We start from the raw sequence: 22,741 nt of genomic DNA, 5'->3' as shown, positions 1-22,741 counted from the left end.
TAAAAGGCACACAAATTAGAAAAGAAGTAGTAAAAACTGTCTTTATTTACAGACAACATGATTGTCTATGCAGAACACTTTTAAGAGTTTACCAAAAATTAAATAAAGCTATTAGAAATAGTGCATTTAGTACATCGCAATGTTACAAGGTCAAAATATAAAAAGCGTACCATACTTCAATACTAGTCATACTGTATTTCAATACTAGCATTGCTAATATTGCATTGCTAGCATTATAATAGCATGTGATGTCACTTATAATAGTATTAAACATATAATAGGAATAAACTTAACAAAAAATACATGCAAGAATTATGCACTAAAAACTGCAAGACACTGGTTAGAGAAATTAAAGACCTAAGTAAAGAAAGAGACATATCATGTTCGTGGATCATAACACCCAATATTGTTTAATATATTAATTTTCTTGAAACATCTATAGAGTCAATGCAATTCCATTCAAAATCCCAGTAGGCTTTTAAAATTTTATATGAAAATGTAGAGGATGTAAAGTAACCAAAACAATTTTGAAATACAAGAGAAAGTGGGAGGACTTATATATTACTTAACTGTAAGACTATAAGCTACAATAATCAAGAAAATAGGGTATTGTCATAAAGATAGTAATTTAAAAATGTAATAGAAATAAACCCACATATATATGGTCAATTAATTTTTCAATGAAAACGCTAAGGTAATTAAATGGAAAAATTCTTGTCTTTTTCAGCAAATGGAACTGGAACAATCACATACCCATTTGGAAAGATACGACACCTCACATCATATACAATAATTAACTAAAAATGTATCAGAAGCCTAAAAATGAGATTATAAGCTACTAGAAAAACATACGAGGCAATCTAAATGATATTCGTTTAGATAAAAATCTTTAACACTCCACAAAAAGCACAAAAGAAAAAAATCAATAAACTGGGCTTCATCAAAATTAAAGGCTTATTCTTTGAAAAGGCACACTTAACAAAATGAAAGCACAAGCCGATAGACTTGGAAAAAAAATTGGAAAACATCTCTGATAAAGGACTTGTACCCAGAATATGTAGAGGTATATATAGAACTCAATAAGAAGGAAAAAAAGAACTGTTTTTTCAAAACTAGGGGCTGGGCACTAGGGCTCACGCTTATAATCCCAACATTTTGGGAGGCCAAGGCAGGAGGACTGTTTGAGCCTTGGAGTTCAAGACCAGCCTGGGCAACATAGGGAGACCCCAGTATCTACAAAAAGTTTAAAAATTAGCCAGGCATGGAGGTACCCACCTACGTTCCCAGCTACTCAGGAGGGTGAGGTGGGAGGATTGTTCGGGCCCAGGAAGTCAAGGCTGCAGGGAGCTGTGATCATGCCATTGCACTGCTGCCTTCATAAATACAAATGGAAATAAAAAATAGGGAAATGGTTTGGACACTTTACATAAGTACATATGCAAATGACCAAAAAGTACATGAAAAAATGCTCAAACAATTAATCATTTTAGGGAAATAAAAAGTAATGTAACTGTAATGAGTTACCATTACACTTTCATTAGAATGATAGCTAAAATAAAAAGAACTGTTAATACCAAGTGTTGAAAAGGATATAGAGCAACTGGTAGGAATGCAAAATGGTACAGCCACTTTGGAAAACAGTTCGGCAGTTACTTAGAAAAGTTAAAACATACCCTTATCATATGACTCAGCAATCGCTTCGTACACATTATCCGAGTAAAATAAAAACATATGTCCATAAAAACACTTATATTGCATAACACTGTGTCTGCATAACTGTTTTATTCATAATAGCTAAACCCTGAAAAAGAAAAATTCCAACATATAGTAATCAGAATAAACAAATTGTGGTATAGCCACACAGTAAACTACTGCTCAGCAATAAAAAGGAACAAACTGCTGATCCATATACAGGTAAAATCTAAAAGAGGCCAGGTGCAAAAACTACATACTGCATGATTCCATTTATATAAAATCCTAGAAACAGCAAAACTGTAGTAATAGAAAGTAGATCTGTGGTTGCCAGGAGCAAGGAGATAGGGTAAAGGATCGACTACAAAAGGGCAGGAACAAACTTTTAAGGGTGATGGAAATGATCCATATTTGGTTGTAATGGTGGAACACAACTGTATACATCCGCCAAAACTCATCAAATTGTACACTTAAAATTGGTGAATTATACTGTAAGTAAATTACATCCTAATAAAGCTGATTTAACAAATAAAAGCAATTAAATATATGTTGAGGACTTTTACACTGGTGGTAATGTTTGATAACTTACCCATCCAAGAAACAGTTCCAACTTGTTAGATTTGAACAGGTAAAAATGAAAATACTATAAAAAAAAAAAAAAAAAAAAAAAAAAAAAAAAAAAATTCAAAAGGTATCAGTGGAAAAGTAAGTGTCTCTCGCATCCCTATGACTCTATGCCTTTTACCACTTAATTTATATTCACACGGAAACAATATTGGTATTTAAGGAACAGTTAATTAACAATATGTTAAAGGGGTACTTTATTAAAATAGAAGAATCACTAACTCATAACAATATGCAGGTCATTCTTTTCCAGAGGGGAACCTTCCCCAAAGCCCTTGAAATCTGAATTCTTTACCCCTATAAATCAAGGGTATCAGTAGTCTGACAGCATCTTAGTATCTCACTTCTAACAACCTGCCAATCCTTGTTCTAATATCTTGTGGCAAATACAAACCATTTCTCATTATATGTTAATCTGTTTTTCTTTCTTTCTTTTTCTGAAACAGAGTCTCACTCTGTTTCCCAGGCTGGAGTGCAGTAGCATGATCTCAGCTCACCACAACCTCCGCCTCTGGGGTTCAAGTGATTCTCCTGCCTCAGCCTCCTTAGTAGTTGAGATTACAGACATGCACCACCACGCCCAGCTAACTTTTTCTTTTTTTTTTTTTTTTTGTATTTTTAGTAGAGACAAAGTCTCATCATGTTAGCCAGCCTGGTCTTGAACTCCCAACCTTAGGTGATCTACCTGCCTCGGCCTCCCAAAGTACCGAGATTACAAACGTGAGCCACTGCACTTGACCCATATGTTAATCTGGATATACTACAAGTTCGATGAAAATATCCTTAAAGAGTAACTACAAAAATCAAAGCTATTATTCTTGTTCTACAGGAGTTTACAGTATACAAAGAAGAGAAGGTATATAAACAGGGCATTTTTATTAATAATACAAGACATCATATATCTCAAAACAGAGCAGTAAGTGGGAAAGACAATAAGTATTGCTATGGTGAAAAAAAGCAAAAGCAAAAGTGGACTCAAAGGAGATGGGGGAACTTGACTATTCCTAAAACACAGGATTTGAAAAAAAAAAAAGTGAAGGACAGCATTCTTAGCAGGGCAAAGAATAGGAGAATGACGTAGCTGTGACCATATGAACAACATTTTCATTGATCAGAGTAGAGACAACATATTTGAGTGGGAAAATAAGAGAGAAATACAAGATTTGAAGTACAGAGTTTATTCAAACAGCATTTATTAAGTACCTACTATATGCCATGCATAGTACAGAAATGAGCTGTTTGAAAAGAAATTCCAGACTAAGAAATTTTGTCTTTTTACTCTGTAGCAGGAAAATAGAGTTCTAAAGAACTCATGGCAATTTTATACAACATTATTTTAACCAATCTTGGCAACAAATAATTTTAAATAATAGAAAAACAGAGACTCAGGAAAGTATACGCATATGCTTAAAATCATATAGCCAAAACCAAAGCAAAAATCCCACATCTTCCTATTCCTAGCTCCATGCTCCTTGTCTTGCTCTACTGGCTATATCCTTTAGTCCTCTTCATTTTCTCAAGCAAATAATAAATTATTAAAAGAAAAAAAAAGTGATGCAATAAAAGTAAAGTTTTAGTCAAATGCATATGGCTAGGTTGTACGGTTGAATTAAAAGGTAAAGAACATGGATAAAATGAAATCTATTAGCATAGGTTGGCACAAAAGTAACTGTGGCTTTTGCCAATTACTTTTGCACTAACCTAAAGTTACTGTAATAATCTAGGAATTGGTGGTAGCAGTAGGAACAGAAGCCATTGGATATGAGACTTTGTATAAAAAGATTCAATTTTGAAAATACCAAGAGATTCAAAGATAACTAGGTGATTGGTAAGTAGAGCCACTGGCAAGATGTAAATATCAAGAAATGAGTCTATTTTGTTGGGGAAATCATCTACTGTGGTCAAATTATTGCCCAAAGTCAAAGATATTAGATCAAACATTTCACAAGTTTCTACCCCTGAAACAGAATAATCCAGAGTTTACTACCATCCTTGGATCTTTTATTTACAAATACTTATCATTTTCTGTCTAGACTTAAAGCCTAGACACCACCGTCTATCCAATCCCCAGAGGTATTCATATCCATAAAGCCCAATAAGAGTTTATGCCCACTTCCTTGAAACCTCTAAGAGAGAGCTGATATACCTAAATCTAAAGAAATACACACACACACACGTGTACAAGCTGCCAGTGTACAAGCACGTGTGTGTGTGTCTGTGTGTGTAATTAAGTCTATCATTGAGCCAAGGCTTTCTTTCAGGGAATCAGGGTTGTCAGTCATAAGTAAATGACTAATCTCTATATCATACATTAAGGCTTGCAACTGAGAAAGTATTTTTAAACCTACATAAAGATGAATCTATCTTCCCTCTTATATGAAAATTATTTCTCAAGGAAAGGTTATATTCATAACTTCTTCCAAGGTCCTGAAGAATTCCATTCACTTATGATATTAATTTTTTAATGAAAATACTGGACTAGTAGCTCTTTAATAATTATAAATGAAGACATCCAACAGAATAACTAGTCTTCAAAATAGGATAACAAAGAGGATGAGGATCAAAGAAGAGCTAAACCCAAGTAAAAGCATATGAAACCTGGAATGTAAAGAACAGAGGTCAATGCTGCTCTTTGCGATGGCCAGTAGAGGCTGCCAGTGTACAAGCACACACAGGGCTTCCCCTCCCCGCCTGCCACAGACACAGAGTTGTCAACAAAATAAGAAACATTTCCATGGTATAATATGAAGCCCAGCACTCTAGGCTCATCATAGAGCATCATGAAGCAGCAAACACCAAGGGTCCTTTCAACCGTGGCTTCTCAGTATATGTCATGGGAACAAAAGAATGCCAGAATATTTTTCGAGTACTTTTGAAACATGATCGCATTTAGCCACTGTCTGACCAAAAGAAACCACCAATCCTATGTCATTACCTTTCCAGAAATGATACCTCAAGTTTTATAGATATGTAAAAATGGGTACCTTCCATGAAAAATAACTCAATTTGGGGCCTTCAAAATCCTTATTTGAATAGATGTATTACTCGGCTTCTTCAAATACAGTGAATTGTTACAGCTAAAAGAAATTTTCAGTTACTGAGTACAGAGACATAATTTTTGATCTAAAATTTATAAGTATCATTCTTAAATTACAAATACTAACATACTTAAAAGGAATTTATTGATATTCCGCAGTCAGGTGAGATTCTGTCCATCTGCGCCCCTCACCCAGAGCCAAAAACATAAAGACACTCAAGTACACCAAGTGGCAATCACTTTTTAAAATTCATTTCATGAATCTGCTCTACAATTTTAAGAATTATGTATCTGGCCCTTTTTGAGCTCCACAACACTGCTGTTTCTTGTAGAGAGAAACTTTGCCGTCAATCACTGCTCCCTTTTGCCACGCAAATATGTGCTGCAGCTTTCACTTGTCACTCCTATTATATGTAATGTAGGCAGCTTAGCACTAAATCAATTTAAGGAACTGCAGGAGTTAAATACATACATTATTATTATGATGACTGAAAAGGCAATGAATGTCTTGCAGCTCCATTTGCTTTCTTTGTTAAGAAAGAAAAAGCTAATTATCTGCAGCTGTCAACCATGAAGACCTAGACCTATTTAAGTCAACATCAGCCTTGGACAACTGAAAATATTTCTCAGATTTTTACCCGATTGTTTTCTTTTTGAAAAGAAAGAAAAACCACATACTTTCATTACAAAATATTAAACATTCTAAAGGGTAATGTAAAAACAAGTTGAAAAATGTAAAACTACATACTTGTATCCCTTTTCATAACCAACTCATTTAATATTTTTTAAAACTGCCTGTCAGTTTTTCGTAATACCCACTCTCTAATTAGTGTAGTCAAAATTTAGAAAAATGCAAAGCATCTCCACATAAATTCATAAAAAGAAATTCAAGTGAAAGCCCAGACTATTGGTTACAATGAAACTATGTTACAGATGATCAAGGGATAAATTCTGTTCATTTATTTAACAAGAGAAAGAAACACACGTCCAAAGTTGAACTGCTGCAAAAAGACAGAAAATGCACACTGAATTTGTGTTCAATGTAGGAACACCAATAGGTTATGCTTCTGTGTTCATATACTATTTCATATATATTATTTTCTTTACCTGCCAATCTTCTATTTTCTAGTCTAGTATCATTAGAATCTAGAACTAAATACTTGGTTTTGAATTTTCTTTTTTCAAATTTAAGGATCAACTTGGGTATTTTTCCAGGACACCCAATAAGGATGAAAACAATATTTTCAGTAAGTCAAAGATAAAGTCAATATATAAACTATGAAACCTCTCAACGCTGTGTTCAAAAAGTGGACAAAGGTCATTATTCTTGATTGTGAACAAATTTTTTTGCACTTGTTTTTACTGGTAATGATTAAATATTATTTTCCTATTATTTTCTTTGGAAGAGCTCTTCTTCTCATGGGAATACACTTAAAACTATTTTACAATTTCACATTAAAATACTGTCCAGTTAGCTTTCAAATAATTTTTAGACACCAATACAGATAAATTCAACCATACAAAATCAACAATGTAAGAAAAACATGACATGTGACCAAAATAATTATAGTTTTAAAAATTATAGCTCATGTTGCAGTGAGCTGAGATCACACCACTGCACTCCAGCCTGGGCAACAGAATTTATTTATTCTGTATCAAAAAAATAAATAAATAAATAGCTCGTGTGTAAGTCCCTAAACCAGTCTTAAAAAGGAAGCCTTTTCAAAGTACACCTGACCTAGAACTCCAAGATGCTGATTTGCCACAAGCACCCCCTGCAATCTTCAGGGATCACTATTGTAATCCCCAGTCTCAAATGTGTTAGAGACAAGAAAGAGAAGGTCAAGAACCATTAGTATAAGTAACATAAAAATCAAACACATCTCGGATCCAAAGAATGATATATAAAAATGGAGAGCCAGTCAGGTTTAAGTACAGACATAGACATGGCCTATGTGGTAGGTTAAAACAACAACAACAACAGAAACAACAACAACAAAAAAAACAGTATAGTTATGTGGCCACAAAATACTAAGTAAATTTTTCACTGTCACAAACTAGTAACTGACAGGAGCAAGATTCCATCTCAGCTTTTCACAACAAAGCCCAGATTTTTTTTTTTTTTTTTTTGAGACGGAGTCTTGCTCTGTCGCCCAGGCTGGAGTGCAGTGGTATGATATTGGCTCATGGCAAGCTCTACCTGCAGGGTTCATTCCATTCTCCTGCCTTGGCCTCCCGAGTAACTGGGCCTACAAGGTGCCCACCACCACACCCAGCTAATTTTTTGTTGTTTTTTTTTTGTTTTAGTAGAGACAGTGTTTCACCGTGTTAGCAAGGATGGTCTCAATCTCCTGACCTCGTGATCCACCTGCCTCGGCCTCCCAAAGTGCTGGGATTACACCCAGCCAAAGCCCAAATTCTTTTCACAGCCTGATATTACCTCCAGAGTTCGTCTCTGATATGGCTTTACATTTTCAGAAATCTGTATCTATTGTGATTGAGAGACAGTTGCTATCCTTTATAATTAATGATGCTAGTGAGAATGTTATCCTCTATGCATATAAACAGAGCAGAATTGACAAAAATATTAGGAGGTGATCCTTGTCTTAAAATGAGCAGGATAAGATAGATGACCTTCAAAGGTTCTTCTAGCATTCTAACATTCTATGAGTAATTTGTTTTATTAAGATGTTTTGGAACAGATAAAAAAATCTCTGGCTATTTTTTTCTAACTTTCTGAAATCTGTTCAGGATAATAACTCCTACCCCATCACTATTTTACAAACATTTAAATATAGTATCTACATTAATGTAATTCTCACAACTCTGTGATGTTGATTATTTTATACAGAGAGTACTGAAATTCAAAAAGATTGTGGTGCCTTGGCCCAAAGCACCAAATTACTAAACAGCAGAGCAATTCTAAAGGCAAATCTGTCCTACTCACAGCTCAGGACATTTACCCTTATATATACTAGATGCTGCCATAATAACAGCATCCATTTGTACATCACTGTACCTTTGTCACCTGTTCCCTAACGATCCTCAGAACAACCCTGCAATAAAACAAGGCAAGTAATATCATTCTGGCATCATTTTACAAATAACTGAGTCTTGGAGAATTTAAATCACTTGCTCAAGGATCCTTACAGAGTAATAGTAAAGCCAAGTCTCAAACAGAGGTCTCCTAACTCCAAGTCTAGTATTTCTTTTGTCACTATATCTGTCAACTACAAGTTTGGCTTCAACATACCTTTGAAACATTTCTATGCCTACCCTGCTTAAACTTGTCTCTCTACGCGTGAAATTCATTAAGTGTAATTGAACTCATGAAAGTACTGTTTATGCTTATGTGTGGCACAATAACTTATGTTCCCAATATAGAATTACTTTTAAAATATATTTGTCTAAGACTTTCAAGAAAATTCTCACCCAGATTTTGAGTGATCAAGAATAAGGTGGCTAGTTATTATAAAAAATCCTCCTTAAATCCCAGCAAGGGGGGGAAAGGGATGCCTAATTTGGGAGTTTGCTGAATTATAAATCAGCCTTCTCCATACATCCAATTTATAGAACAGACAGTAGTACTCCCTAGCATTCTGTCTTCAGTTCCTCAGAATCTTTCTACCAAATGCACTGCGATTACTGAATGATCTCATTTAGTAAACCAGCTTCTTGTCCCTTCATTAGGTCCTAATCTAATTTATAGTATAAAGACATAAGGTTTTCTACTCGTGGCTGACTTATGATAAACAGCACTGGCTGGCCATGTGGCCTGATGAGGTCCTGAGACACACAAGGGTCTTTTTTTGGACTTTATCAGTCTTAGGGCAGGCAATTTATTTTGAGCCAGAAAAATAAAATATAATCTTAGGCCATCTGGCTCTGTAACACACTGTATTTGTTTAGAAAGGTCACTGTTGTCAAGTTATTGAATGTTATCTCTAGAATTGACAGGAAGAGGGAAGTTTTTGAAAGAAGGCCAAGACTATTAAAGCACCGGATATTAAGGTGTAAAGCAGTATTTAAAAGCTTGGGCTTTAGTGTTAAATAGACTACAGTTCAAATCCCAGCTCCACCACTTACTACTTAAATGACCTTGGGCAAGTCACTTTCTTTCTTAATTCAATTTTCCCAATCTATAAAATCTAGATAACACAACCTAGTAAGATATAATGAGAAAAGGATGTAATACATACATGTCACTAGCTCATAGTTATTCAAAATTTATGTAATAATTATTTTCAGTCTAATTTTTGTTTTGTCTGAAACCAAAATTTTCATTACTTTTATAAACTTTTCCAGACAGCAAAGTATAATTCCAATATAGAATCACAATTTATACTATACAAAAGATACAGATTGAACCTATCCCTAACAAAAACTTCAATCTATCTTAAAGATTTAAGCAACATTCTTTTATTTGTTAAATCAGATATGTAGCAACTACTATTTTGTTAGTGAAATGACTGAGTTACTGTGTCAGTGAAGAATGAATACTCGGCATATCAAATCAACTTCAGGGGGACTAATACTGCTGTTTTATTGAACAACTGTTACAGTATCCTGACGTTGCTATGCAATAGTTATTTTCTGCACATGACATAGTTTTCTATTAATGCTGCAAAGCAGTACTGTGATCTAACTGTTGCAGTAACAAGATGATCCAGAGTTGACTTAGGCTATTCAGGCCCTTTCCTTTTGTGGATTAGCAATGTGGTTAAAAATATACTAATAATTAAAACACTCATAAAAAAGTAGCTCAATCAAAACTCCATTTAGAACGTTGCTGAGGAGAAACGGTTTCGATTCAGCAGGCCAGAGTCTCGATCCACTTATATAACCCTTAAGGATCTCAATAGTAGGCAAACACTTCACCTGTGGAATTATCTCCACACATAATTGGATTTCCCAAATCAAAGTAGGCACTATAAGCCAGGGCAAAAGCTGGAGTCAGGCTAGAGAAGAAGATTTCCATCTGTTTTCTACTTCAAGTATTAGCTGCTACAGTTTCCCCTTTGGTGTCATAATAACAGGCACATATTTTTCATATGAACTACTAGGTTCTCTTATTTCTCCACAATACTGACCTGAGAGATCTGAAAATCATCAAAAACAAATTTCTAACTCTGGGGTCTAGCCAAAAAGACTACCTACAGACCAACAAAAGTCGAAAACATGCATATTGAATTAGGGGTTATAAAGATAAATGGATCCAAGAAATCCATAAGCCTATATAAAAGAATACACATGAGAAGCTCTCTTGATCAAGTGTCACTTACCCAGCTTGCTATGTAAACGCACATTGTTCATTTCCTCTTTAACCATACTGACAGATGCTCACAGAATACTGAAAACTCACGGCCTGCAGGACTCTCTCTAGCATGCCCCTCAACACTTCTGCTCCCAACTGCTGAGCTGTATATTCACCCAGAACAATATTTGTTCCAAAACCTCAACAGGGGAGTTTTATTGTTATTGTAATTAGCTAATTTAATTAAATATCACATAAACCATGAAAGCAAAAATAAAAGGTCTTGTATCTTTTTTTTTTTTTTTTGAGATCTTTAAAAACTAAGTCAAATGCATTGAAAAGACTTGATAAAGGCAAGTCACTATAAAACACTGCTGTTGAAACAGGCAAAGGTAAGAGAAATTTTTAAAACTGGGAAAAATAATAAAATATAGAATATAATGTTTCTCAAAATATAGCATGGAAGCCAAGAATAGAACGCTGAGCCCCATCTTCCACAGTTTCTGATTCAGTAGGTCTGCAGTAAAATCAAAGAATTTGCATGCTATGAAATTTCCATGATGCTGACGCTGCTGGGCTGGGAACCACACTTTGAGAACCACTGCTCTGCAAGTGTCTCAATTTTTTAATCTATATTAAAGAAATACAGCATAAACTGGATATGATTTTTTATAGATGTAGATTTATATAAGACTTGCAGTTGCAATCAGCAAGCCTATATTGAAAAAAAGGCCCTCGACCCTAGTCACAAAAACAGCCTATTTATACATTTTGCACATTTCAAGTTAAAACATTAGTGAGAAGTGTGCAGCAGTTTTTACGACCTACTGTTTTAACTGACTTTTTCTATTAACAGTCAAATGACAAGAACCAATCTCATCAGAAAAGATCCCTTGTCAAATACAGACTATGAAAGTACCACTGAAGTTTCAAAGTTTCTTCACCTTCACCATTTGCAAGAAGGAAACTCCGTGATTGTCTCATTGGTTATGAGACTTCCCAAAACACAAACTCATAGAAGCTCATATCAATGACGCTTTTAAAATAAAAGTTAAAAGGTTTAGTATCACTCTCTCCAATTTATAGATGAGATTACTGACCCAGAAGAAACATATCTAAAGGTAAGTCAGCCAACAAGTGGCAGCCAAGACTCTGAATACAGATTTGTCTCCAAAAACAGTGCTTATTTTCCCAAACCACAAAATATTGCCGTATAATCTTTAAAAGAATCAAAGACAGATTTGCAACAATACACCATTAGAACCCTAATCAATCCAAATGTCTGCAAAACAGAAAATGACCAAACTAGCAGCCAGGTATGGTGGCTCATGCCTGTAATCCCAGCACTTTGGGAAGCCAAGGAGGGAGAATCACTTGAGGCAATCCCATCTCCACAAAAAGTAAAAAATTAGCTAGGTGTGGTGACACAGGCCTATAGCCCCAGCTACTCGGGAGTCTGAGGCAGGAAGACTGCTTGAGCCCAGGTGATTGCGGCTGCAGTGAGCTATAATTGTGCCACTGCACTACAGCCTGGGCAACAGAGGGAGACCCTGTGTCTTAAAAAAAAAAAAAAAAAAAAAAGAAGAAGAAGAAGAAAGAAAGAAAGAAAATTGCCAAATGTAAACAGTTATAACCGGATGATTATAAACATTATATCTTTATCTTGAACATAATCATAAACATCATCCATAAGCTGAACTTATTAAGTGGCAAGAGAGGATCATCAAACATAGGGCACTGTAAGGGAGCTAGTTACCAGCATTGATGCAAAGTTTAGTATTTATGGACTGCTTGAAAACAGAGGAAGAGATGAGGTAGCCCAATGACGACAACTGCCATTAAGATAATGCCATTAAACCAAGTTAATTTTAGAAACTAGAGGCAGAGACAAACAGCACCTTATCTCTGCCTTATAAGGTAGTGATGCATTCATGTTGTATTATAAATTCCAGAAGAGAACCATATCTGTAAAACTATGAAGGAATCCATCTTTATGTATCACAAGCCCATCAATACAACTTTATAAGAATTGCTTTACTCAGTAGTGTTTTAAATAACTGGAGAAAAATTCATGTATATGTATTTTTATATATGTCTTTCATAATGCCTGTAGTTACCTTTAACCATTCCTCTTTATTTCTTCACACTGATTAAAATTTACCATCAAGTGTCCTTTCATTTCAACCTGAAGGACTCCCTTTAACATTTCTTACGAGTTCGTGAGAATCCTTTCAGTTTCTGTTTATTTGGAAATCTTAATTTCACTTTCAGTTTTGAAGAACAGTTTAGCTACATAGAGAATTACTGGTTGACAGTCTTTTTATTTCAACGTTGAAAATGTCTTCTAGCCTCCAGGGTTTCTCATAAGTGAGCTATTAAGCCTATTGAGGATTCCTTGTAACAAGTCATTTTTCTCTTGCTACTTTCAAGATTTTTCTTTAAATTCAACTATGATGGTCTAGGTATGGATCACTTTGGGCTTATTCAACTTGGATTACAGTGAGCTTCTTTAATGTGTAGCACAGAGTAATATTTTTCAGCAAATCTGAAAAGCTTTCCGCCATTATTTTTTTTTAATATTCTTTCTGCCTCTTTCTCATCTTCTCGGAATCCTATAATGCCCATGTTGGTACAACTTTCGATGGAGTCACCTAAGTCTTTTGAGGTTCTGTTCATTTTTCTTTCTGATCCTCACACTGAAAAATCTCTATTGTCCTAACTTTGCGTTAAAAGATTCCTTCATTTGCCGATTTATATCTGTTGCTGAGCTCCTCTAGTGAATTTTTCATTTCAGTTATTATACTTTTAAGATCCAGAATTCCCTTTTTAAATAATTTCTATCTTTATTAATATTCTTTCACTGGTGAAATACCATTCTGATACTTCCCTTTAATTCTTTAGACATGGTTTCATTTAGTTCTTTGAAAAGCTAACTTAAAGACTATGAAGTCTAAAATCTAGGCTCTCACAGGGACTTTTTTTGTTAGTTTTTTATTATTATTTGTCTCTATGTGTGGCATATTTACTGCTTCTTTGCATTTCTCAATTTTTGTTGAAAACTGAACATTTTAGGTAATATATTTTAACAAATCTCATATCAGATTGCTCTACATTGTTCCCCTTTTTAATCATCAGTGTGTTGTTTTTCTTGATGCTGCTTATTTAGTACTTTCATGAACTAATTTTAAGATCCTGTATTACCTGTAGTATGTGGCCCCCAAGTTCTCCGCTAGAACTTTTTTTTTTTAGGATCTTGTGTTTATTTATAAGCCTGGCTTCCTAGAAGTCATACCTGGACCAGTATAATGTAGCAGTCAACCAATCATCATTTAAAAGATTTCCTTAAATGCTTTACCTATATGTCTTCTACCCTTTGCCAAAGAAATCATGAAAAATCATACCTTCAAACTTCAGGAAGCTTACAAATAGCATTGATTTTCACTTCCTGCTTACTCAGTGCCTCAAAATCAGTCAGAGTTGACATTCTCCTTTCCCAGGTCATTTCTGGGCATGTGTACAGACTTACACTTTGTACAGCCTTTTAAATACCCAGGAATATGTCAGAGCTTTCCAAAGTTCCCTATAGTTGGCTAGTTCTCCAGACTTTCCCTGTAAATTCTTGGCCAGCTTCTTCCTTTGCCTCAACTGAAATCACAGTCTTAGGCAGTTGACATTTTGCCAAGTATGCTATTGTTTCAGTAATGCCCTGGGGGTAAGCTTTTTCTTCCACCAACTGAGTTGAGTTCAGAGTCAAATCAAATATCCAACCACTCTCCAAGAAGAGTTTTCCCAGGGAGCTGCAAGTTGGGACAAAATATTAACTATGCTCTGGGGATGGTGCCTTTAATGGAGCTCCAAAAGTGGTCAGCTATCTCCATTGTCTGCAATACTGCCAGCTTTTGGCTACACCACTAAGCTGGAGAGAGAGACGAGAATAACCCCAAGTCAAAATATCACAGATCCCACTGGTCTTCCCAAGATTCACTAGTTTTCTCTTCGACAGATAATTTTCAATTTACACTCCTGCTTAATTGCCAGAATTCTAAAATGGCTGATTTTCGTTATTTTACCCATATTTTTGTTGTTGTATAGGGAGCACAAATTCACCGAGGCCCTCACTCCACCCTCCTGGAAGTTGATCAAGTTCTGTAATATTCTGAATTCATAATTTTCATGACAAAAAGATCTTACCCCCCCAAAAAAAAAAAACCCTCAGTTTGTTTTTTTCAAAAATACTTAAAATTTTTAGATCACTGATTCTTATCTCTAATAGAAAGTTACGAAAAAAATCTGTATTTCAGTACTTAAATGAGAGTGAAACAGATCTGTGAGACAGGAAAAAATAAACTGCATAAACAATTTATCACATCTTTCCTGTTAATATGTGAATCATCAAAAACAAAGCTGATTACTGGTCTCAGAGCCACTCTCAGACCTAAATGGCCTCTCAAATCTTTTGGGGACAACAGAAACAAGTAAAAGTGAGGAGGAAAGCCTAGTCCATCTTGTCTTACTTGGCTGACTGAAGCCAAAACCAACTATACTCTGATAGTAAGAAATTTTTTAAAACCACAGAAAACTGGAAGTGGGAAATCGACAGAAAAGAAGAATCAGACACTTGACTTAGGAGGCAACCCTATCTCTTGAGATTTCGCTGAAGAGACTCAGAACAGAGACTGAGTTTACCTCAGATTCACCCAAGTACAGGCCAAAATCATGGGCTTCTGGAAGAGAAAAGAGTTGTTCATTACTATTTCTCTTTTGTTAGCTGGTATTGGCAAGCCAAGGAAAGACCAAAACTGTCAAGGTAGGCCAAGAAAAGTAAACATCTTTTAGCAAAGCTTTTATTTTCAAGAATATTGTCGCATGTTTCTTTTGCTTTTCTATTGTTGTGTAACAAACCACCCCAAAACTTACCGGCACAAAACCACCACCATTTTATTTGGTTATAATTCTGCAATCTGAGCAGGGCTCAGCTGGGTAGTTCTTACACTCATCTTGCTGGTGGCCATTCATACTACTGCTTTCAGCCAGCAGATGAGAAATGAGATCAGCTAAGATACTAGCATGGCTGAGTGTCACTCTCCATGAAATCTCAGAAATTCTCCCTTCCACGTGGCCTCTTTTCCACTGGGTCTCTCCAGGAGAATGGTCAGATTTCTTACATGATAATCCTGTCTCTCAAAAACATAAAAGCTAAAGTTGTTAGGCCTTTTTGCACCCAGACCTGGAAGAGCTTTAATTCCTTTGCATTCTCTTTGTTAAAATAAGCTACAGGCCCAACTCAAACTGAAAGGAAAGTGACTTCACAAGGGCATGAATGTCATCAATGTAATAGACAACTAAAACATTCAGGCCAATGTTCAGATGACTGGAATGGATGCAACCACAAGAAACTATAAAATGGCTAAAGCCTGAAGACTGGGCAATTATAGTCAGATTCTATTCTCTGTTCTTTCCCACAAAAAGAGTCAATCTAGGTTCATCGGGAATCTTAATTATAAGTGGAACCTGTTAATCACTTAAAAGCCGTATGACCTTAGACAAGTCAATGAATCTCTCTTAAGCTTCAGCTGCTGTATTGTAAAACAGGAAAAATTACACATACCCTGCCTGTCTTAAGAGAAATGCTGTAGAATAAATAAGACAAGAGCTTTGAAAACTGTAAACTGCTATACAAATACAAGGAAATATTATTTACCTGACAGGATGGTAAGTATAATCAACCTAGCTAGGCTCCATCTCCCTATTAATAAAATTATAATCATCATCATTAATTACCCTATATGCTAAATTACTACCATTGCAATAATATATGTAATAGCAAGCTAAAATCACATTATGTTTTGTTACTGTGAAGAGTAATAATACTAACTACAATTTATTGTTGTCCAATTATATGTTAGGTGCTGTTGGTTACTTTCAGTAATCTATAATTAACCCTTACAATAACTCAATAAGGTAGGTATTATCCCTCATTTACAAATAAAGAAACTGACACTTGGCTACTTTAAGTAACCTGCTCATAGTTACACAGCTAGTAAACAAAAAATCCATTCTTAGTATCTAATGCATAATAGGCACTTGATAAATATTTGTTGGATAAATTAAAGAACAAATAAAGCCAAGGCTATCTGGCTTTAATGTAACGTTGTTCAACTATTATCAAAGAATTTCTCTCTCACAATCCTTATTTTTATATACAGCTATTAAAACTGTAATCATGGCAAACACATCTAACTAACATGAACAATTTCACCTTGTGCATCAAGAAAATAGTTTCCCATCTGAAAAGTACCTTTTTTTAAAAAAAATCTAATATTTAACCTATCTAATGAATTATTTTGAATTATAATAATCGTGTTACAATGTGGGGACGTCAACTGGAATGAAAAGCAAAAAAAAAAAAATTTGCATACAAAAAATCACTAAAACAAAAATCATATTTTTAAATAAAAAAATAGGTGCATGATGGATTACAAATTTCCATATCCTATAATATGAAGAGATCTTGAAATTTAAGAGGAGGAAAAGAAACTGCCCAACAGAAAAACAGACGGAAGATATAAATGGACACTCAACAAAAGAAATATGAACAGCTAATGAATTCTTTATACTTTTGTCATTAGTTATTGAAGAAATGTGAATCCAAGTGAGATTTTTTTCAACTATTCGACTGCCAAAATAAAAAATAAATAAATATAAAGACTGATTATATCCAGTGTCAGAGTAAACAAAGAAACAAAACATTAAAGCATTACTGCTTGGCATATGAAATGGTACAACCTTTCTAGAGAACAATCTGATAATTGACAAAAAATATTCTAAATGTACCCAGCATTTACTCAGCAATTCCATTCCTAGGAATTCATATAAAGAAAATAATTGGACAGCTACACAAAGATGCACATACATGCCAAAATACTGTATAGGATACCACCCAAATGTCTAGGTACAGAATTGTTTAAATACATGATACATACATACGATGCTAACAGAGATATAAAATTTTATTCATTACCATGAAAAGATGTTCAAAATATGAGTGTGAAAGTAAAAAAACAAACGGTATGACCCAATTTTCATAATAAAGTGCACAAACTTTCATTTGTAGGAGAAAAGAGTGCATACACACACAAGCAGAAGCACACCAAGACTGCCAGGGTGAGCCCATATGCACTCACAGAGAAATCCCGAGAAGACATGACAGTAATGCTGCAAGCAGATACGTAGTCATCTGTGAGCAGAAGAATATATATATTTTTACTTTCTTTGTACATTTCTATATTTTCTGAATGTTTCCCATTAAGCATATACAACTTTCGTAATTGTAATTTAATAAAATCATTTTCACTTAAAATAATGTCAACTGTCATAAGCATGGTCAGGTTCTGTGAACTTTGAATGTTAATTACATTTAACATAAAATATTGCCCAAAAAGCAGCTTATATGGATACTCAATGAAGATTTACATTTTATTCCTTTTTCAAATGATGGATTCAAAATCATAAAACCTTCATAGTTGTTTCTATTCACATGTATTAGAATTGGGAATTTATTTTAAAATGTAACTTAGAAATGAAAAGTGAAACAGATATGTATAAGTGTTACAAGATACACTTAGTGTAAGTGTGCTATATTATATGTCTTTGAATAACTTGCATATGTAAGGGCCTAGAGACCTTGATTCTATAATGAAAAAAATCCAGCATCACTTGGTATGTCCACTTGGGAGCTTATTAACTTATGCTTATTATTTACACAGTATAATGGGAATTCTCAATTAGCCATGGGTAGTCTATCCACAACCAATCTTGCTTTTGAGTTTAGCCATTGTACCAAGAGTATAAGCAGTTTAGCTATTTGCTTCCTAGATCTCTCAGCTGTTTATTTTGTATTATGCCAGGATTTAGCAAAAGAAATACTTAAAATCAATTATTCCACTTGGACAGTGGATAGGCAGGCAAGTGGGCAGCTACTACTCTCAGGGCTGAGGCTGAGTATCACTCAGATACACCACTACCTGATCCCTGAACAGGAGACTTTGGGAAATGTTTAGGGTCATTTTAGTTGTCCCAATGATGCGGGGAGGGGAGTGATTCTAATGCCATTTTGGCCCAGAGATGCCAAATATGCTGCAACATGGGGTACCCCACCAAGATATGTCTAATCTACAGTAACAATAGTGTCCCTGTTAAGACAAGTACCATTGTCTTGCTCAATGTTGTATTTCCAGCCTACTGCGTAACAGGAATTAAATAAATATTTGTTGAATAAAATCAAAATATGCAATTTATGGCACTGAATGAGACACAGATAATACAAAGGAGGAAAAAGAAGTGACAACAGAGAAACTAGATTCTACCTCTACCCTAAGACAGGCCATAGTGGCCAGGCTCTGTTATACTTAGGGGAACTCTATAATCAGACACATTGATACCTAAGATACTTATAAAAGCACAATAATTCACATTTAAATCCAGATTATAGATATCCAGGTATATGCTTTCCTCTATTAGTAAAGATCAGCAAACTGTGTCAATTGAAGACATACATACCAGTGCCAATCTTGCCGTGGCAACACCGTGGTTTTAGAGTACAGTTTCTGGAGTCAACTGCTGGGTTTGAGTCTGATTTTATACATGCATCACCTGAGTAAATTACTTGATATCTTAACATACTATTTATAAACCTGGCAACTTACCTAATGTCTTCTAGTATCAGCCTTCTTATCTACAAAATGGAGTAATGAAATAGGTTCACCACCCGCTACTCTAAATATATGGGCCAGATATATTACACAACTCAAAATTTTTTGAATTTTGTAAAGTAATACCAAATATATATAACATCCCAGGTGAACACAGGGCAGCAACTCATAATCATACACACTAATGTTTCTGTAGCAAAAAATAAAAATAATGTTCCAGATGTAGGATACATAAAGACCCTTATGTAGCTTCATCTCACTTAGTTCAGGTTTTTTAGCCAAATTAGTTTGCTATAAACATAGGGAAACATCTTCAAAACCTTTGAATTTCAGAAATGAATATAAAAGATCACCTACTTCCCTCGGAGACAGCAAGTAAAAATTAAATGAGTTTATATAAGGTGCTTACCCCAGTGCCTGGCACACAACTAGCACTTAATAAATATTAGTTATTGTTACGAAATGGTAGCTAGCTAGTGTATGAAATACAAGACAATGCAAGGTAGCTAAAGGAGTCAGCAGACTTACAGAGCAGCAGGTGGGTAGGGATGAGTAGTGGTCAGAGGGACCTAAGATAACTAGCTAATCAAAATAAAACAAAATGAGAGTTGACTAACCATAAATTGCAAGAAAATAATGTATCTGCCACACTGAACTCTTAAGTACACATTTACTTCCTTTTGATAGATGGGAGTTTCTCCAAAAGTTAGTATTTGAAAACATTTACTATTTTCTACTTCACATGTGGTTTTCTACTTACAACTCTATGTAGCTTTCTTACTAAAAGGAGATCAAGTTTTTGAAGATTTTTAATCAAGGTAGGACCAAAACTGGTTTCTCCCTAAGGTAATAAACCAATTAAGTTTTTGTTGCCTACCACAGAATATAGTAAACTTTGGGCAGTTAAATAGTACACAAAGGCTGGGTGCAGAGGCTCACACTTGTAATCCTAACCCTTTGGGAGGCCAAAGAGGAAGGCTCACTTCAGGCCAGGAGTTCAAGACCAGCCTGAGCAAAATAGGGAGACCCCCTCCTCTCTACAAAACAAAAAAAAAGCTGGGCATAGTGACACACCTCTAGTCCTAGCTACTTGGGAGGCTAAGGCAGGAGGCTGAAGCAGGAGGGCTGCTGGAGCCAGGGAGTTCAAGGCTTCAGTGAACTATGAAGGTATCACCGCACTCCAGCCTGGGAAACAGAGCAAGAGCCTGTCTCAAAACAAAATTAATTAAATTAATAGTAAATGCAAAAAATAAAAATAAAAAACATACCGAATACCATTTCCCCTTGGAAACGACTGGAGTTAAATCTGCCCCTATATCACCTCCCTGTTCTATTAGTTTTTCCTAATCCAATCTACTGAATAAACTTTCACATTTACATAAGAAATGAATGAAACTATTACTTCTGAAGCACTGTTCTGTGCCAGGCACTGGATTACGCACTTTGCATAAGTCCTTTACGCAATTTTCACAAGTCTTCAGGGTAACAATTAATGTCCTCACATTACATAAAAATATTGAATTAGTAAGTGAGTGACCCAATAGTAAAACTCAGGTTTGACTGACTCAAAAAACCATGAGCTGCTTACACTAGACCACTTTGCCAAACGATGCTGCTTCATTCTCACATTGTTGACAACGTTTTTACTTCCCTCTGTATTTGTTATCAATTATTTTTAAAGTGTACATAATACGGAATTTGTAATCTCTCCCAGAATAAAAGAATTTTAAATCTTTCTATAATTCCAAATTTGAAATGAACTTGTAATTTTTATCTTAGTTTATCTCTGAAAAACAATTTAAAATCTCCAAAAATTACATGCATCATCTTTAGTTATAAGAGCATATTCATAAATATATAGCAATACATTTCCAAGCAATTAGCATCCGAACTATAATCAAAGAACTTTAAACCTGGTAAAGACTTTAACAATAATAGATGCTGGCTGGGCACAGCGGCTCACGCCTGTAATCCCAACACTTTCGGAGGCCGAGGCAGGCGGATCACCTGAAGTCGGGTGTTCGAGACCAGCCTGACCAACATGGAGAAACCTTGTCTCCACTAAAAATACAAAAATAGCCAAGCATGGTGGCGCATGGCTGTAATCCCAGCTACTCGGCAGGCTGAGGCAGAAGACTCGCTTGAACCCGGGAGGCGGAGGTTGCAGTAAGCCAAGATTGTCCCATTGCACTCCAGCCTGGGCAACAAAAGCGAAACTCCGCCTAAAAAAAAAATAATAATAATAATAATACAGATATTATTTAGATGAATTACTAACCATTCTGGTCTTAAAAATTTTTTGTGGGGTATAATCTACCAAATATCCCTCTATACCCTACTCCAGAGCCCAATGAACTTTTAGGGTCTGTCTTCTTTATGACAAATAAAAATCACCCTTTCTAAAAGCTTTCAAGGCAACAATTTACGGCTCTCTTTAACATATTATGCTGCTTTACCGATTTTAGCTGGCAGTTTGTAACAAAGAGTAAAGAGAAATACAAATAAGTTTGAAAACTAATTTTAAGTTATTTCCCCTCCTTTCCTATATGAAATAGTTTCCACGGCTCCAATCTTTTCTCACTGCTGTCAATATCCATTTTTTCTGCCCTTTTCAGTCTCTCCAACTGTTTTATGCGCAGAATAAACTATGGACAAAGTAATCAAACTTTATCAGTTCAGAGTGTTTAGTGTAGTACTCTAAACTAAAAGCTCAATGACCAAGTTAAAGAAAAATAATAATCACCAGCTTTTGAATATTAAACTCCAGAGTCATGTTCATATCTAAAAGCACAAAATCGTTAATACATATTCAATTTGTAGACTGCTATGATTTGTGTCTAAACAATTTTTTTGAATTTGCGTGATTAACTTCTAACCCTTATTAAATGTTATCACGTTTTTGATGGGCCCCGATATGGTTTATTTCCTGTGTGCACATAAGTAATTTCATAGACTGTTACAATAAGATTTAAATGCACATTTGAGTAAAGTGAAACCATTATTTTGGAACTCATTATTATCAAAGACTCTAGAATTCTACAATATGAAGGAGCCATTTCTAGAAACTATTACCATTACTCATAAATGCTATCATAACTTAGAATTTTCTTTCTTTTTTTTAATAGAGACAGGCTTCCCTGTGTTGCCCAGGCTGGTCTCCAATTCCTGGGCTCAAGGGATCCTTCTACCTTGACATCCCAAAGTGCTGAGATTACAGGCACAAGCCACCACGTCCGGCCTAGAATTTTCAAAGTTCTATAAACAGATAATAGCTTATGAAAATTATTTTCAACAACCAATGTACTTAATTAAATACCAGGTTTGGGGTTATGAAATTCAAGCAATATTTTAATTGTATAAAGAATGATGATACTTACTAATGTCACTTTATGCCCAAGACATGCTATGTTTAATAAGGATAGT

The 22,741-nt window shown here is 35.0% G+C and overlaps 1 protein-coding gene and 1 pseudogene across 2 annotated transcripts in view; one reads left to right on the top strand and one right to left on the bottom strand.

Moving 5' to 3' along the window:
- The window catches only part of RFX3 (regulatory factor X3), a 310,728-nt gene that overhangs the window by 251,092 nt on the left and 36,895 nt on the right, over window positions 1-22,741 (bottom strand). The window lies entirely within an intron of this gene.
- Window positions 2,282-3,332, top strand: LOC144334713 (uncharacterized; annotated as a pseudogene).

Source organism: Macaca mulatta, chromosome 15, assembly GCF_049350105.2.
Source record: "Macaca mulatta isolate MMU2019108-1 chromosome 15, T2T-MMU8v2.0, whole genome shotgun sequence".
Taxonomy (NCBI): Eukaryota; Metazoa; Chordata; class Mammalia; order Primates; family Cercopithecidae; genus Macaca; species Macaca mulatta.
The sequence above is the reverse complement of the archived record's forward strand: the minus strand, read 5'-3'. Positions and strand labels throughout refer to the sequence as shown.